General features: G+C 51.6%; 1 pseudogene; it reads left to right on the top strand.

Annotated features, from left to right (window-relative positions):
• Positions 1-11,099: 11,099 nt before the first annotated feature.
• Positions 11,100-11,182, top strand: LOC146834544 (small nucleolar RNA SNORA17; annotated as a pseudogene).
• The last annotated feature ends 736 nt before the right edge of the window (positions 11,183-11,918 follow it).

Below are 11,918 nucleotides of genomic sequence, written 5' to 3' on the forward strand. Positions count from 1 at the left end.
AGGTATTCTCTGCTTACAAATAACGAAGAATAGAGATATTCTGTCTAGTCTTTGCAAGCAGTGAAAAGATAGGTAGTGCTGACTTTTGTCCCCGTTGAAACCCGTCATGCCTATCTTCTCCCCACTGATTGGTAGTTGGTTCTGCCCGGACCGCTTATTAGAGGTGAACCATCCGGCTCCACTGGAGGGCACCCCTAATAAGGACATGTTCACTAAATATGGACTAGTCACCGTAGCTTATACCAAGCTATGGCATAAATATACAAAGAAGGACCCCGAGAGTCAGTGGCCACTGATGGGATCCTTCGACGACCATAAGATAGAAGCGCTAGAAGTAGCTCTGCGTAGCAATAAGACGACGCCTACTATGCTTGACAGTATCGGCATGTGGCGCAAAGAAGCAACGCAACGGAAAAAGAGGGAAGAAGTAAAAGCAGAAAAGGAATTACGAAAGGCAGCTCACCTTGCCGCTAGAAGGTTAGAAGAAGACATAAAGGAGAGAAGGGAAACTAAACTAAGACAGGAGCCCGAAACCTCAGGCCAGTACGCTGTTAGGACCCCTTCTTTGCTCTACCCTGAGTTGTCCTCCAAGCAGCGAACGAATGATGAATTACTGTTAGGTCCCCCGATCATTTACATGCCCCCTCCATATGCACCCTCCCAGTCAGTAGTGCAACACCCACAACCCCGAACACGATCGAAAGCAGTACAGGGGCCTCGGCCCTCACGGCCTCCGCGCCGGGTGAGCCTCTTGTACTGAACCCAATGTCGGTTACAACGCTAGATGACCATGAGATGGGAAAGAAAGAGTCCACCAGAATGAATCGATTAACAAAGGATGAACAAGCAGGAATTGATAAGATAGTAGGGACACTGGTGGAGCGAAAAGAAAGTGAGGAGTATATAACAGACGTGTATAACTCGTATGCTGACAGCCGCAGACGACACTTCGTCGTACGGCTCTGTTATCACGCCCTGAATGCATATGAGGAAAGATACCACGATAAAGGTCCCGAAGGCTTAGCAGCCCTATATAGGAAGGTAGACATCGGAGAGGAAAGAGAGTGCGACGTTATGAACCTCTTCACTCGTACACTCGAGGTCTACCGACACCTTAAAGAACATGGACAGACCACCAAAGCAGAAACCCCCATAGCGACTAAGCCCCAGGAAGGAAGGGCTGATGCCATGATGCCCATTAAAGAAGCTGCCCCCTACTGGGTCCCCCCACGAGGTCTGGGAACACATGACGACATCAACCACCAAGATGCGAAGGGAAGGGTTGTATATAACTGGGTCTACCAGCCGTGGGACCGGCAAGATATTTTGACCTTTAGAAAGACTCTACCCGACTTGAGAAAGAACCCGACTGCCTTCTACACTGAATTGGGTACAGCCTTAGGCTCAACGATAATGACGTTAGCAGATATCGACTTGTTCTTTGGGCTATGCCTGCCGGCTGATGTGTGGAAACAAATCCGGAGAGTTGACCACGCTGAGCCGTTCGGATATACCTGGGTACAACTCGATACCATAGATAAACAGCGAGAACCAGGACAGAAACCCCCGAAAGCCATCTTAGAACTCCCAGACAAGATTGTACAAAAGCTGAAGACTCTAATCCCAGAAAGAAAGGTAGACTGGTCGATAGTGACGGCTTGCCGCCAGAAACCCCAGGAGGATGTGTCTGAATACTTCTCCCGATTCGAGACTGTGTTTTCCGATTACAGTGGCCAAGACATGACCACCGCAACCGGACATCACCTTTTTGTCCAGAATTATGTGAAGGGTCTGTCGCCAGAAGTTTCCCAGAAACTACAGACCAGCGAGAGTAGTTGGGCAGCCTCCAAACCCGCAGCAATTCTCCAGATGGCCCAATACTACGAAAACCAGAAGAACGAGAACGATAGGGCATCAGAGAAGAAGAAAAAGGAATTAAAGGAGAGGGTAATGATAGCACAGTTGCAAGGGGTGACCATGGGGAGGGAACCCCCGAAAGAGAATTACCAACCAACAGCCCCTAGAAAGCTACCCCCTAGAGACCATACACCTACACCCTACAACGGACGGAGAGACTTAGATGGGAATCAATGTGCGTTCTGTAGAGGGTTCGGGCACTGGAAATCCCAGTGCCCGGTCCTTCTGGAAATGAACAAAAATAGGGACCCCAGAGACACAGCATATGACCCCAGAAATAGAGGACAGGGACGAGGGCACACGAACAACGCCATCAACGACAGGCCAGGCAGACCAAACACCTTTGATCACCCCCGACAAAACCAGTGTCAGCAGTCCGACCACGAAAGCACTCATGACTTCGCATAGGACCGCCAGGGGCAAGGGAGGGATCCAGTCGAACTCCGTGTTGACCAGCAAGGTCCTTACGTCACCGCTAAGGTCTTGGGCACAAAATCTCCATTCCTGGTAGATACTGGGGCGACACGTAGTGCGTTATCTAAACGACTGATTCCTAGGGCACCCTTGTCTGGCTCACACGTAACCTCAATAGGCTTTGACGGCACGCCCTCCACTAACCCCTTATCAGCACCAATCTCCTTTGACTTAGAAGATAACACCACTGACACGACCTTTCTACTCTCCTCCAACACCCCCGATGCTATTATGGGACTTGATTTGCTAAAACATTTTCGAGCTACCATCAGATGCTCCCCAGACGGAGTTCGAGTCATCCTACACGATAACCCAGATCTGTCCAGACCCTGTCACACACGGCGTATGCTCTCTATAACCGATGCTGACATGTCCCTACTCGACACATTACCTTCACATCTATGGGCTAAAACCGACTCAGATGTAGGGCGCATGGTGATCGACCCGGTACACATAACCGTCCGACCGGACGCAGTGCTCCCAAAGCTTCCACAGTATCGGATATCACCCGAAGGCGAGAAGGCATTGGTGGAAATCATCGAGTCCCTAGTCGAGGCAGGAGTGGTAGAAGAAGTAGTCAGTAATGTTTGCAACAGCCCTATCCTACCCATTGTAAAGAAGCAAGGCGAGGGGGATGAGAAAGCCTACCGTTTCATTGTTGACTTGCGAGAGGTTAACAAAGTAGTCATACCCCAGTACCCCGTGGTCTCAGACATCACCACCATCCTCACCCTGATTCCATCCACTGCCACCATCTTTACTGTTATTGATCTCAAGAACGCATTCTTTTCCATCCCCATCCACCCAGACAGCCGCTACCTGTTCGGCTTCACTTTAAAAGCCCGTTCATACAGATTCTGCAGGGCACCCCAAGGCTACACTGAGAGTCCCAGTATTTACAGCCAAGCCCTCTAGAGGCAACTGGATGCCGTCCAACTACCCGATGGAGTGGTGTTGATACAGTACGTCGATGACATTCTTTTGGCGGCCGACACCACTCCACTTGCCGTCACAGCCACCATTCAACTCCTCCGCTTCCTTGCGGAGAACGGTCACAAGGTCTCCAGAAAGAAATTGCAATTCTGCCAGCCCCAAGTAACGTATCTAGGCCACCTACTATCCAAAGACGGGAGGAAACTTACCCCTGACCGAATTCAAACCATTCTAGAAACCCCTGTTCCCAAAACTCAGAAGCAAGTGCGGTCCCTAGTGGGCCTCACCTCCTTTTGTCGACAGTGGTTGCCAAATTTCAGTCTTATTGTAAAACCTCTGCTTTCCCTGCTGGCTAAAGATACCCCCTTCCCCCTCCCCTGGACACCCGAATGTCAATCCTCCTTCAAAGAATTACGAGACGCCCTCTGCTCGGCCCCAGTCCTAGGAACCCCAGACTACACTAAACCTTTCTCCCTCTACACCCACGAAAGGGAGGGATGTGCGTTGTCTGTCCTAACCCAGTCCATAGGCCCTAAGCAACGCCCTTGTGCCTACTTCTCTGCCACTCTTGACCCCGTAGCCAGAGCTTTGCCCGCCTGCCTTCGAGCAGTAGCCGCCGCTGCTGTCTCTATCCGGCAAAGTGAGGGGATCGTGCTCTCGAACCCCCTCACAGTATTGGTACCCCATGCTGTTGATACCCTCCTGAACCAAACCAAGACTCAACACCTGACTAGCGCACAACTGACTGGTTATGAACTGACTCTGCTTGCACCCCACATCACATTGAAACGATGCACCACTCTGAATCCAGCTACTCTACTACCTCTCCCTGACGCTGACCCCAATGCATCCCCTATACATGATTGCGTGACCCTCACCGACGAACAAACCAAGAGTAGGGTTGACCTCCGGGATACTGCCTTCCCGGACCCTGACGGAGAACTGTGGGTGGATGGCTCATGCATCAAGCTCCCCGATGGCACCACCTCAGCTGCCTATGCAGTCACCACAGCTCGAACAGTTGTTGAGACAGCCCGCATCACACAGCGATCCGCACAGGCGGCAGAACTAATTGCCCTCACACGAGCCTGCATCCTGGCAGCAGGGACAACCGCAAACATTTACACAGACAGTCAGTACGCCTTTGGGGTAGTTCACCACTTTGGGCTCTTATGGAAAGAGAGGGGATTCTTGACTTCTCATGGCACACCCATCCTGCATGGAGATCTAGTCTCTGCCCTGACCGAAGCAGTCCTCCTCCCCACACGGTTAGCTGTGATCAAATGCCAGGCACACAAGAAGGTGACAGACATTATAGGACAGGGAAATGCACTAGCTGACATTACTGCCCGAACCACAGCCGAGAATAGGTCCACGACCCGCATGTACGTGACCAGGTCACAAACTGAGAAATGGAAGGATGCTAGGGAAACGATTAGGGATATCCAACTAGCCAGCACACCACACGAATTAACTGAATGGGCCCGGGTGGGATTGAAGGACGATGACGGTTGTTGGCGAACTAAAGACTCGAACAAATGGTTGCTACCCGACTCATACTTGATCCCCATGCTGACCATGGCACACTCCCCCGCACACATAGTGTCTGCCCCCATGATCGAACTCATCTCCAAAGTCTGGCACAACGACAGAATACCAGACTCAGCCAAACGTCTGGTCCAACAATGCCTAGTATGCCTCCAACACAACCCTGGGAAAGGAACTGCTGTACCCCGGGGAGAGTTTGGGGTCCCCAATCACCCCTTTGAAGTCCTACAAATGGACTATGTCCAGCTAGAAAGGTGCCAAGGTTTAAAGTATGTACTTGTCGTTGTGTGTGCCTTCAGCAAGTGGGTGGAAGCCTACCCAACCCATGACAACACCGCTATGACTACCGCAAAAGTACTACTGAAGGAATTCTTCCCCCGATACGGCCTTTGTCGAATTTTGTGGAGCGACAACGGCCCCCACTTCGTAGCCGAAGTTATCCAACTCATCCTAAAAGGGTTGGGTGTAAAACAGAAATTCCATGCGGTCTTCCATCCCCAATCTGCAGGCCTGGTTGAGCGACACAATGCCACATTGAAGCTTAAGATAGCAAAAATAGTCGCCACCACAGAACTAAGATGGCCAGACGCTCTCCCACTAGCATTGCTATCGATGCGTTCCACCCCCACCAAACACCACTTAACCCCCTACGAGGTCGTCTTCGGGCGGCCCATGAACCTTTGGACTGCACCAAAACCGACATCCCTCCACGACGTCCCGGACGTCCTCATGTCTGATTATCTGCACAATCTAACTAAAACGTTGTCTATTATCCATCAGCAGGTGCTGCACGCCATTCCCGATGTTTCCAGGGGCCCCGGGCATGACATCCAACCCGGTGACTTTGTCTTAGTGCGTAACTTCCAGCGCACCAAGAGTCTGGAGCCCCGGTGGACGGGCCCCCTGCAAGTCCTGATCACCACCCGAACAGCTCTTCGAGTGGAGGGGAAACGCAATTGGCTGCATGCACACCACTGCAAGAAGGTATCACCGACCCTGACAACCACGGACAACATCACCGCCCAAGAGGAACTTCTGGACAAAGACCGACCATCCCTGAGCCGCTGCCCGGATACAGAGACACTTGAATTGATTGAATATCCCGATCCCACTGTGCCATCCAAAGAAGGGTATAACTTGCGACGAAAGGAGAGAACTTCGGCTAAGCAGACCACAGGCTAAGTGGAAATCTCAGAGCGGTAGCCTAGTCACCTCAAAGGCCACCAGGAGAGAAACTAAAACAAAGTCTGTGGTTCTGCCCGCTACCGAGTCTCTTGAAGGTGATGGAAGCGCCCGACATGAAGATGATGGAAGCAACCGGACGTCCGAAGATCCACTACAAAAACCCAAAGACTGACCGAATGCACAGCTTTAAGACTATAGCACTTTTCATTACCCTTCTCTTTTGCCTTCTCCTCGTGGTCACCTTCTGGATCATGGAGGAGAGCACACCCGCTCATAAGACATTGCTGACCACCGTTCAACCTACCACCACGAAAGAACACCATCTGATCTCACTTTCACCCCAACTCCGAGAAAGGCGTAAGGAGTTCTGGAATAACTCTTTTGTGCAGTTGCTCCACCAACACAATCTTGCCACCAACGCCACTAACTGCTGGATCTGTGGATTGCTACCACATGCCACTGGGCACTCAATCCCTTTCATCCCTTCACCTTTTTCTGTCCATGGTTCCTGCCTCGCCTGGCTGATCCTCCTGCAGGAGAGCTACAAGGACAATGCCACTTCCGGCAGAACCATGTCACACTTCTACCATGGGTTCTGGCTGAACAAAACTGGTAGAACTTCCGCCCTCTTCTGCCCTCTGAGATCGAACACTTCCTTTCACATGGACATCCCCGCCAAAGAACGAGTTGAAATGCAAGTGTTCAACAATCCAGCCAGACCCACCTTCTCTTACCTCCGAAAGCGGACGGCCGCCACCCTAACAGTGGCCCTGTCCGTCATCAACATCACTGGATCTGTATGCCTCGAAGGCCTGGGGGCACAGCTGGTGGGCCACAGCTCCTGCCTCATCACCCGAACATTGGACTCAGTTGACCCACCCTCCTTTGTTGCCTCCCCGAATATGTACTTCGTCTGTGGTACTAAGGCCTACACCTGGCTCCCGAAAGGTTGGGGAGGCACCTGCTACATCGCCTTCGTCCTTCCCCCGACATATGTGGCTCCAGCAAACCATCACCGACAGAAACGTGCCAAAGACATTGTACAAGCCGACTCCGCCGGAGCACAGTTCATGGACGCAGTAAAAGGTCTTGTTCCGCTCTGGGGTCCGATGGCAAACAGCCGTGCCATCCGCCACTTAACCCAGGCAGTCGAAACAGCAATGAACATTACAGCTGGCGCCCTCGCCAACAACACCGCTGAGCTTCAGGCCGTCCGCCTGGTGGCTCTTCAGAACCGCCTTGTTCTAGATGTGGTTCTGGCTGATCGTGGAGGAGCATGCCGCATCATTGGGTCCAGCTGTTGTACCTACGTACCAGATAACTCACCCTCAGTCTACAAAGCAATTGAACACCTCCACAGACTGTCCACAGAGGTCCATCAAGAGCAAGAAGAATGGTCGCTGGGGAGTTGGTTTTGGGACACTATTAAAAGTTGGGGATGGAGGCTGTTTTCATTTATCCTAATACTGATTGTGATACTATGTGGATGTTGTTTGGGGATTCAGTGTCTGCCACCTTTATGTTCGCTTTTTATGAACTGCATCTGCCCTAAGACTTTGAACTTTGAAACAGAGCGGATGAAAGCCCTTTATGAGGTGGAAGTCCGCAGTATTATGGGGATAAATCCGAACTAGACAAGCTGGCGAGATATGTTAAAAGGGAGGACTGTGGAAATTTAGCTTGCAAACTGAACATTATCTGCGCCATCTTGCCTCTCCCCAGCGCCACGCACAGCGAATGCACGGCCGCCATTTTAGGCACCCCACTCTCTCCCCGCTCACTCTCGATCGCCAGCGCTTTCCCCTGGCGCTGCGAGCCTCCCCCGCGCGCCGGCCACCCCCGCTCTCTCATACAGGCCATAAACCCTCTCCTTCTGCGTGACCCTGCTACGGAACCACATCCGACCGACATCCCATACATGGTCATGCCTCTCCTTTGATAACCCCCTTCCTCTGCGCCCCATTGTCCGAACTGGTCCCAGGCCATCACCTAGCCCTGCGGATGCAGTTTATTGCCCCTACTGTAGGGGAAACACCCCACATCAAAGGGATTACAGTGGTTCAAAGCCCCTACCCCCTGAGACCCGGCTGATCGCACACACCCCCGGGAATTGGCGGAATTCCCTGCTGCGCGATAGCCATCTCCCACTGCGGGTAGGGTGGGAACCTCTACTGTAACTATGTGTGGGATCGGATCTGAGCCGGGGCTTCAGGGGATGTTCTTTCATGCATCAAGAGAATCTCAAGAATGTACTACGTGTAATAAAGCAATAAACCGGTGTATAAGAGACCAGGTCTCAGAGATGCGGTTAGAGCACCTCGTGACGATACCTTGCTGTCTGATCTGATGTGTTCTGCTCCGACGGAATAAAACTTTGTTTCCTGCCTTCCAGTCTCCGGCGCCTGCCTCTTTCATTGGTAAATTATCGAGTGGTATGAGAGGCGATTACCGCCGGGCAAATACTTGAAAGGTTATCGACTGAAACTGCCGCTACCATTTAACACTACCAGCAAGCCAGGTAAGTTATTGATTAGCTTTTTATACTTTAGTGAGATTGCTTTTTTGGGGCGATGTTCCTCGGGGAGTCTAGAGGAGAAGACCCAGGAAGTTCAGTTCCCTTGGGCACTGCCACCTGTATAGCATGACAGATATGCAAATATCAGAAATATTCCGTCTTGGCCAGATCATTTGTTTTCTGTGGGTTACCCTCTTGGTTGCATTACTAGCCTATCCATTTAGTATTCTGGTCCCGGTAACGGCTGGTGGACTCATTGATTGACGGTTGCCATTTGGGCGGCCCTATAATACATCTGGATACGTGGCAATACGATTCCACCATCGTACCATCCACGGGTCAGTTTGTTAAGTGCAATCTTCGGCAGGCTGCCTTCCCACAGCAGTGAACGTACCTCACTATTGAGGTGAAAAATGAGTCCTGAATCAGAAAGGAAGTATTCTGCAGTACGTATAAATTTTTTGGCAGGGTCATCATTTTAAACAGTGCAGCCCTGCCGAGCAGTGAAAGCGGAAAGGCTCACCAGTGGTGAACATCACCCCTGAGGCGTCCCAGAGGGGGAAGGAGATTGCAAGCGTGAAATCGGGCCTGATCAGTTGTGACAAATACTCCCAAGTAACGTAAACCATCTGTAACCACCTGTGGCTCACAGGTCAGCTGTAGTTTTGATGGCTTACCACAGAGGACAAACACTACGGATTTGGCCCAGTTGATGGTATACCCAGAGTATCGACCAAATGTAGCGAAAATGTTTAGTAATCTGGTTATGGAGGCCTGTGGGGATGCAACATATAAGAGGATATCATCGGCGTACAATGAAATCCTATCTTCCCAATCCTCTGTACAGTGCAGCCCACGTACAATAGTATCTTTCTGAATACATTCCGCCACCGGTTCGAGAATTAGGGCAAAGACCAATGGTGACAAGGGACACCCCTGTCTCGTGCGCTGTTGGAGTGGAAAGGTGCGTGACCTCTCACCATTCACCACCACCTGGGCCTGCGGGTCTGGGTAGATGAGGCTGAACCAAGATATAAACCGTGGACCAAACCCCATTCGTTTGAGCACCACCATCATATATGGTCATTCAACTGAGTAAAATGCCATCCGTGCATCCAAGCACAGCACCGATGCATCTTCTTTGATTCAATGGGATCTTCCCAAAACTCCATGGAACCATCTGAGATTTAAGGTGGAGCTGCATCCTGGGATAGATCCGGACTGGTATCGATGGATCAGGACCGGGAGAAGGGGGAGAAGCCTTTGAGCCAGCAGTTTCGCAAGAATCTTTGCTTCCGCATTTAAAAGCGTAATTGGCCTGTATGATGTGCATTTGTCCCTCTGTTTACCATCTTTATATATGGCGATTATGGTTCCTAATCACTGGTCTGGTGGGAGTGTACCTTTAGTGTTACTCTCTTCAAACATTGCCAGTAGGTGGGGCGTGATTGTCTCTGCTTTGGATTTGTATAATTCTATGGGGATACCGTTTGGCCCAGGTGCCCTGCCCGACTTTAGGGCTCCCATCGATTGTGTTATTTTTTCTATCGTGAGGTCTTCCTCCAAAGGGTGGCTTTCCTCTTTCAATAATACTGGTAGTGAGATATCCCGTAGAAACTGTAGGGATTTTTGTTCTGAGTGTATGGTACTGGCAGAATAAACCTCCTTGTAGTGATTTGCAAAGGTGTCTGCAATCTCTACTGGATTTCTAACCTCCTTACCCACCTGTGACATAAGCAAAGGGACACAACTATCCGCCCTTTGTCGCTAATCAAGCCAGACCAGTAATTTGCCGGACTTGTCACCAAGTTCATATACTCGGTGTTGTTTTGCTCATATTTTAACCCTTGCCTCTTCTGTGACCAAGTCCCTATACTCTTGTTGTTTAACCCCTTGCATGCTCACGACGAGTGCAGCTCGTCATGAAACATCGCATTGGAAATCCCTCTGGTGTGGGCACCAGAGGGGTTCCCTTTTTGCTAAAAGAGCCTCTGGAGCTGGGGAAGAGCTTCCCCAGCTCCTGAGGCCCCCCCCTGGTTTCCCTGAAATGACGATCAGCGCGCACGTTGCGCTGACGTCATTTCAGTGAAACCGAAACTGAAATGAGCTTAGAGGCTCATTTCAGTTTCAGTTTCTACATGCTCAGGGGGCTATCTCAGTCCCCTGAGCACATAGAAACTCAGGAGAGGTATCATTGGAAAGGGGAAATCTCCTTTTCCAATGGTACCCCTCCCTAGTGGATCCCTGCTTGGGTATCGCCAAAGGAGGGGATCCACCCACTAGGCACCAGGGAGGGGGGAGCGGCCCCTTGGGCAAGGGCCTTTGCTCCCCCCATAAAATGTTTTGGCACCATTAGTCTTTCTGCCCCCCCTGGGGGGTAGATGGGGGCAGTAGCCCCCAATCTGCCCCCCGGGGGGGTAGAAATCTCACTAGACACCAGGGATTATCTAATAAGTACTTAATTAGGGGTGGGGGCTGCCCAAAACAGGCATGCCAATGCCCCCACCCCAGGCTCAAAATTAGTCTTTCTGCCCCCCCAGGGGGCAGATGGGGCAGAAGTACCCAATCTGCCCCCCGGGGGGGCAGAAAGCCCACTAAACACCAGGGATTTTGTTTTTGCCCCATTTTTTGGGGGGGATGGGGGCTGCCTGAAATGGGCACACCAATGCCCCATCCCCCATTACAGCCTTTTTGCCCCCCCTGGGGGGTAGATGGGGCAGTAGCCCCCAATCTGCCCCCCGGGGGGCAGAAAGACCACTAAACGCCAGGGATTTTGTTTTTGCACCATTTTTTTTAGGGTGGGGGCTCCTGAAATGGGCATGATAATGCCCCACCGCCCCACCACCATTAAAGCCTTTCTGCCCCCCCTGGGGAGCATATGGGGGCATTAGCCCACAATCTGCCTCCTGAGGGGGCAGAAAGCCCACTTGACGCCAGGGATTTTTTTTCACACAATTTTTGTTAGGGTGGGGCTGGCTGAAATGGGCAAGCCAATGCCCCCACGCCCCCAACCCCCCACCATTACTGCCGTTCTGCCCCCTGGGGAGCAGATGGGGACAGTAGCCCCCAATCTGCCCCCCGGGGGGGTAAATAGCTCACTAGATGCCAGGGATTTTTTGGGCAAATTTTTATTAGGGTGGGGGCATTGGCATGCCCGTTTTGGGCAGCCCCCACCCTAATTAAAATTTGCCCAAAAATCTCCCTGGCATCTAGTGGACTTTTAGCCCCTCCTGGGGGGCAGATGGGGGCATTAACCCCCAATCTGCCCCGCCGGGGGGGAATAAAGCCCTCTAGATGCCAGGGTTTCTTTGGGGGCAAATTTGAATTAGAGTGGGGCAGCTCAAAA

This window comes from Triturus cristatus, chromosome 4_2 (assembly GCF_964204655.1).
Source record: "Triturus cristatus chromosome 4_2, aTriCri1.1, whole genome shotgun sequence".
NCBI lineage: Eukaryota > Metazoa > Chordata > Amphibia > Caudata > Salamandridae > Triturus > Triturus cristatus.